Here is a 6,353-nt window from a genome sequence, read left to right on the forward strand (position 1 = left end):
AAACCTATGGCACGCATGCCATGTCGCCCCAGCATCACCCTAGCAGCTGAGCATTGGATAACGGCGTACATAGGGGCCAATGCGCATGCTTGGAAAGGAGTAGCGGCATCAGGCAATGATGTCACTAGCCGCAACTCATTAGCTGTGACTCGTCCAGTCAGTGTGCTGCCAAAAAGGTATATAAGTATTTACTTGGGCTGGGATCCCTGGACTATGATTTTAGCAGAAGCCCCCACAGGTCCACAAGGTAGGAAATGCACTCAGATGCCTTTTTCAGAGCAGGCCAAAAGCTGGTGGTCAGTGATACATTGTCCTTTTGTGTTGGTGATCAGTGAAACATTGCCCCTCTGTGCTGGTGGTCAGTGGAACATTGCTCATCTGTGCTGGTGGTCAGTGGAACTTTGCCCCTTGTACTGGTGGTCAGTGAAATATTGCCCCTCTGTTCTGGTGGTCAGTGGAACTTTGCCCCTTGTGCTGGTGGTCGTTGGAACTTTGCCGCCATGTGCTGGTGGTCAGTGGAACTTTGCCCCTTGTGCTGGTGGTCAGTGCAACATTGCCCCTCTGTTCTGGTGGTCAGTGGAACTTTGCCCCTTGTGCTGGTGATCAGTGGAACATTGCCCCACTGTTCTGGTGGTCAGTGGAACTTTGCCCCTTGTGCTGGTGGTCAGTGAAACATTGCCCCTCTGTTCTGGTGGTCAGTGGAACTTTGCCCCTTGTGCTGGTGGTCAGTGGAACTTTGCCCCTTGTGCTGGTGGTCAGTGGAACTTTGCCCCTTGTGCTGGTGGTCAGTGGAACATTGCTCCTCTGTTCTGGTGGTCAGTGGAACTTTGCCCCTTGTGCTGGTGGTCAGTGGAACATTGCCCCTCTGTTCTGGTGGTCAGTGGAACTTTTCCCCCTTGTGCTGGTGGTCAGTGGAACATTGTGGACAAAAGCTCTGTTATTGTGTTTTTCTTTTAAGACAAAAGATGTTAATGTAGGAGTAGTTTTTTCTAAACTAAAACCTCAGTATTCAGGTTTAATTGCAGTGTTGGAACTTTGCAATAAATAAGTGGGTTTTGGGTTGCAGTTTGGGCACTCGGTCTCTAAAAGGTTTGCCATGACTGCTCTAGAAGCTGGAATTCACTGTAGTAGACACTGCTATTCCAGTGATCTCCACAAGCTTCCAGGTCCTGTGCTGCATTGCGAACACAGGAGGTCACCCACTCAGCATTGAACCCATCAGAAAATACGTTACATTTTCACAATTTATGCACAGCGTTTCCTGCTTGGACCATGTGTGTCAGGTGTTTGTGATAGTAAGCCCCTGCAGATTATCAATTCCCCAGGGCATGGAGTCTAAGCCCCAGCCTGCTCTTCACCAGGGCCCTTGATGGTGGACATGAACTTGCAGCAAGCTGGAACCAGGTTACGGCGCCAAGGTATGCCCACATATGAATACAGGTCTAAGAGAAGCACTACAGCAAAGTGAGAATTACACAGCAGGAAAACTGCAGGCTAAATCGTGTTGTCACCACCCTGCCTCTCCATCTCATCCAATCAGCAAAGGCTTTGAATTCGTTGAGAAAAATGCAAAGTGTTCTTTGAATGGCACCCATGCTAAGTGAGTTCACAGTGCAGCAGGGCAGGTGCTTTACACAGGACCTGGAAGCTGGTGTAGATCAGGCCTGGACTGGCCATAAGGCACACTGGGCATTTCCCCGGTGGGCCAGGGCCACCTGGATAGGAGGGGCGGCCAGCAGGCACATAAAGGAACCGATCCATGCATTTCACTCCTGCTGCGCCCGAATGTCCACTTCTCCTCCTCTCCCTCCTGCAGGTATTCAGCAGCGGCAAAAGAGAAATCTATGGACTGATTCCTGTATGTGCCGCCCAGCTGCCCCTGCTATCCATCTCCTGCTGTCTTGGGCTCCTGTATACTCCCCTGGCAGCTGCCCCCCACCCTCTCCTCCTGTGCCTGCCCCACCCACACTCCCAGGGAGTCTTGTTTTTTCTTTCTTTCTTTCTTTCTTTCTCGTCGCATCTGGGACCAAGCTTGACCGATGTAATTATACAAAACCAGCTGTCAGGGACCCCAGATCTGGACGCAATTGCGCACGGGTTTGCGCATGCGCGGTGTGCCTGACCGCAGTAGTGTGCGAGCATTGGGACCTGGGCACCCGCGACGGCAGCGCTGTTCATACATGTGCACTCGCGATCGCGCGCCTGGCACCAATAAGGGTGCGGGGCGCCCTATTTAAAACAGGTCAGGTCTGGCTCTAATTGCCATATGGTCTTACCTGTATCCTGTGTTCCTGTATTTGAGATTGCCTTGTTGCCGACCCTGCCTGACCCTGATTTGCTGTCTGTCTCCTGTTCTGATCCCTGGCTTGTCTGACCATTCTCCTGTTTAATCCTGCACGCTTGATCTCCTGTTACCGAACCCGGCTTGTGACCTATTTATTCTTCTGTCTGCTGTTTTGGTACCGTTCTGCCTCCACCATTACTGACCCGGCCTGCCTGACTCTGCTCTCGCTACCTCCTCACATCAGGCTCTCACCTGCTATACACCTCCGGTGCTGCTTCTACCACAGCTGGGTGAACCCAGGGGTCGCGACCTGGTCTCGGCCTGCTCCAAGTCCATCCCCACCATCAGGGGCCCTGGTGAACAAGAAGGTTGGGACTTAGATTCCATGCCCTGGGGGAGTCCGGTCTGTGGAATGCTAGAGGCTACCGCCGGCAGGGACATAACACCAGCCATACCAGAAATTAATCTGTTATTGCAAAACTCTGTCCTCATAAGACTTTCTATGCCTGTATATTGAGTTAAATTGAAGACCTGCACAGTATATGTGAATTTCATATGTGAAGCTAAAAAAAACAACAACAAGAGATGTTAACTATTCTTATCTTACATTGTGTGCTTCCAATTAGATAGCTTCCCTCTGGAAATTACAAGTAGAAGGATGGAGAAAATAAAGCTCTGATCTCACTGTAGGGGAGTAAGAGGGGTCAGGGTGGCACTTGTCAGGCAGTCTGGAATAAATTACACTGAATGAACATTCCTGGTTATCACCAATGAGTAGGCATAGTTAACACTTAGAGGTGTGTGGAGGGAGTGATAAGGACCCAATGACACTATGTAGAATTGTAGCTCTTTCTTCTCATATATAAAACACTGTGTTTTGCCAAGTATGAGAGTGATAAAATATATACTGGGAAGGAAAAAGGTTTCATAACAATTTGATTTGTAGCTGCTGATAGTGTGATGTGTTCACATCACATCAAGAACCATGACTGACACAAGTGTTTTACAGTATAATAATCCTCCTGAAACAAAAGTTAGAGCTTCATAAATAAAACTGGTATACCATCGGCTTTTTCCATTTCAAAGTAAAATGAGAATAATACTGTCAGACTGCAGTGCGTGAAATGCATCAAACTAGTTTCCAAGTGTTTCCCAGACAAGAAACCCTTAAAGGGGAACCTGTGTTTTGCCAGTGAAGGGCAATACAACCCATCTGCCCTGCTTGCAGTACATAAGAACTGTTCCTTTCCTTCCCTTATTCAGCTTCATTTGCTGGGAACTACTCAGTACTTCCAGGTATGGGGGTCATGTGACTCACTCCCCTTCCTCACATGTGACAGCACTGGTACTTGAAAATTGGCCTCTGAGACACTGGGGCCATCACAATGGGTAACAAGAGGCTCCTCAGCCATGTTTAAACTATAACAAGGAACAACCTGGAACTAAATAACAACTTTTTTTTGGCAAAGTAGTCAAAAGAAGATAGGTTTTAACCTTATTGATAGCCCCCCAAAAATATTTTTGGGTAGTGTGGGGCAGGGACACCGCTAGCATTGGGCTGCCATGGCATATGCCCCACACCTTTGCTAAGTGCTCTGGGTCCCGTGGCTGCAACAGCTTTAATTTTGTTTAAGCTTGTTAGTGAGCCTCACTTGTATTTCCTTGAATCCACATCTGTGGGCAGCTGTAGATATAAGCTCCACCACCACCACCGCCCTGTATGTTTGTAGGCAGGCATAGTCTGCTTTCTCAACTGTAGATGATGCTCGACCTGAGCAGTTCCACAGCCTGGAAAGTAAGTCAGGAGAAACCTGGTTTCTCTATGGTTTCCTAGTCCCTGGAGGGAGTGTTCCGGGTGGCTGCGCTGCATCCAGGTGACCCCTGGTGGCCATCTTGGGTCAGAAGAGGCTTTTTTAAGTCCCTGCCCCAAGTTTTGGCATGCTTTCACGTAGTGGTTAGAGTAGAGAAAGAGCACCTGTTAGGGACAGTATTAGTGGCAGGAAGAGGTACCGGACAAGTAGGGACAGCTTAGGGACTTGCAATCCTGCTATGGAAGCCTGTCCTTTTGGACCGGAGCAGGCAGGCCACATTCCACCCTCTGAAGACAGACTTTGTTGGTGCATCTTCACTCCTTGTATCTCTGCATCGGACTGAACTGTGAGCTTTACTTGAAGCAGCGATTTCCCAATGGGGTTGTTTGTAGTTCAGCATGCTTTGCAATACAAGTTTTGGCCTATCTGCAAGAGGACTTATTTTTTCCACCGCATCACACTGCACCTCCCCATATGTTCCCACCAGTCGGAACATGAGCAGGGGCGGACTGACCATTTGGAAACTCGGGCACTGCCCGAGGGCCCAGGGTCAGTAGGGGGCCCCATGAGATGCCCCTGGTACCTTTTTCATAGGCTTTTTGAGTTTGGGCAAGGACAGAGGGACCCCATGATCCCCTATTGCCCGGGTGCCCCATGAATTGTCAGTCCGCCCCTGAACATGAGTCCCAATAATGGCACGTCCTGCCTGATGAACCTGTGACAATGCCCACCCATCTGGCTCCAGCCAGCCTGTCCATTTGTGCCTGGTGCCCACTCCAACCCTTCAGTGCTAAAATGGCAAGAAAGTGAATGACTGCCTGATGCGGGGTACACACTATAAGTTTTATAAAAAAACTTTCATATTGCTGTATTAACCAAAGCAATGTTAGTACAGTGATCTCACTGCTGCGTTATTGTGTTCTGATATGGGGTCCCCCCCCCAGTATTCTGACAGCGGGTCCGCCCCCCCTACAAAACAACACTAATCATCGCTTGCAGCTATTGGCCGAGAGCACTGATTGGATACTGGTTAGCTGCTGGTTTTCCAAGCTGGTTGCTTTTGTCGGACATGCTGCTATACACACTGGTCAAATACCGTCCGGTTTCTGTTGAATCGGCTGATACCGTCTGATATTTGGCCAGTGTGTACCAGTCTTAGGCTACGTTCACACTAGCGTTGTGTGCAGGCGGCAGAGAGGCATTTGGGAAGCGTTTTTACCGCTTCCCAAACGCCTCTGCCAATTCTGCACATTACAGCACATGGTGCTGTTCTAACGGGAGCGTTTGCGTCGCGTCGCGTCGCTTCAAAACGGACGCCTCTGGTCAAGTCAGGAGGTGTTGAAGCCTCCTATTCTCGTCTATGGTGCCGCCTGGCCGGCGTTTGCGGGGCGTTTGCAGAGCGGTAACACCACTCAAACTGCATTATAGGCGTTTGTGGGGCGTTATTAACGCTCAGCAAATGCCTAGCAACCTCCGCTAAACCGCGCATGCGGCGTTTGCGGAGCCTTTGCGGAGCGTTTGCCGAGCATTAAAAAATGCTCCGCAAACGCCGGACCAACGCTTGCCAAATGCTATAGGGGCATTTGGCAAGCATTGGTAAAACAGCCAAGTGTGAACGAGCCCTTAGGCTTTGTTCACACTAAGTGTGGATGGGACTGCATTAGACAGCTATTAGCTGCAATCCAGCCACAAGCCAAGGCAAAAGGCCTTGTCTCCTATCTGGCTGGTTCACACCACTACATTGTTGTTGTGTTCGGATAGTGTACACTGAAAAAATAAATGGCAGTCTATACTCTTTTCTAGTACAGCGCTGTGAGAGGCAACCGATGACTGTGTGACAATTAAATAATGTTTATTTAAAAAAAAGGGAACAGTGTGATGTACAGCAATACCCTGAACGGAAGGGTGAGGGCAGGGGGTTTTGAATGTGTGGGCATTGCTGGATTCTCTGTTGGGTGGGGTGCTTATGCTGGGGGCAGGGCTGGTGCCAAGGGTTTTTGTCTACACAGGCAAAGGTGTATTTTCTAGCTCCTTGGAGCCCTAATGTAGCTGCCCAAGCAGCCTTATGCTGCCGCTGGCTGCGGGGCAAGATGTGTTGTGTCATGTGATGTGATGGGCTGTTTTGCTGGTGGAAGGGATGAAAGGATTTTTGTTTGAGAAGGGGAGATCTTTATGCTGGGGGGGAGGCATTTAGATTAATCTGTTCCTTTGCCCTGCATTGGCAAAGTACAGGTTAATTTTAAGTCAGTATAAAGGTT

Source organism: Staurois parvus, unplaced genomic scaffold (assembly GCF_062004578.1).
Source record: "Staurois parvus isolate SC_StPar_1 unplaced genomic scaffold, SC_StPar_1.0 ptg000207l, whole genome shotgun sequence".
Taxonomy (NCBI): domain Eukaryota; kingdom Metazoa; phylum Chordata; class Amphibia; order Anura; family Ranidae; genus Staurois; species Staurois parvus.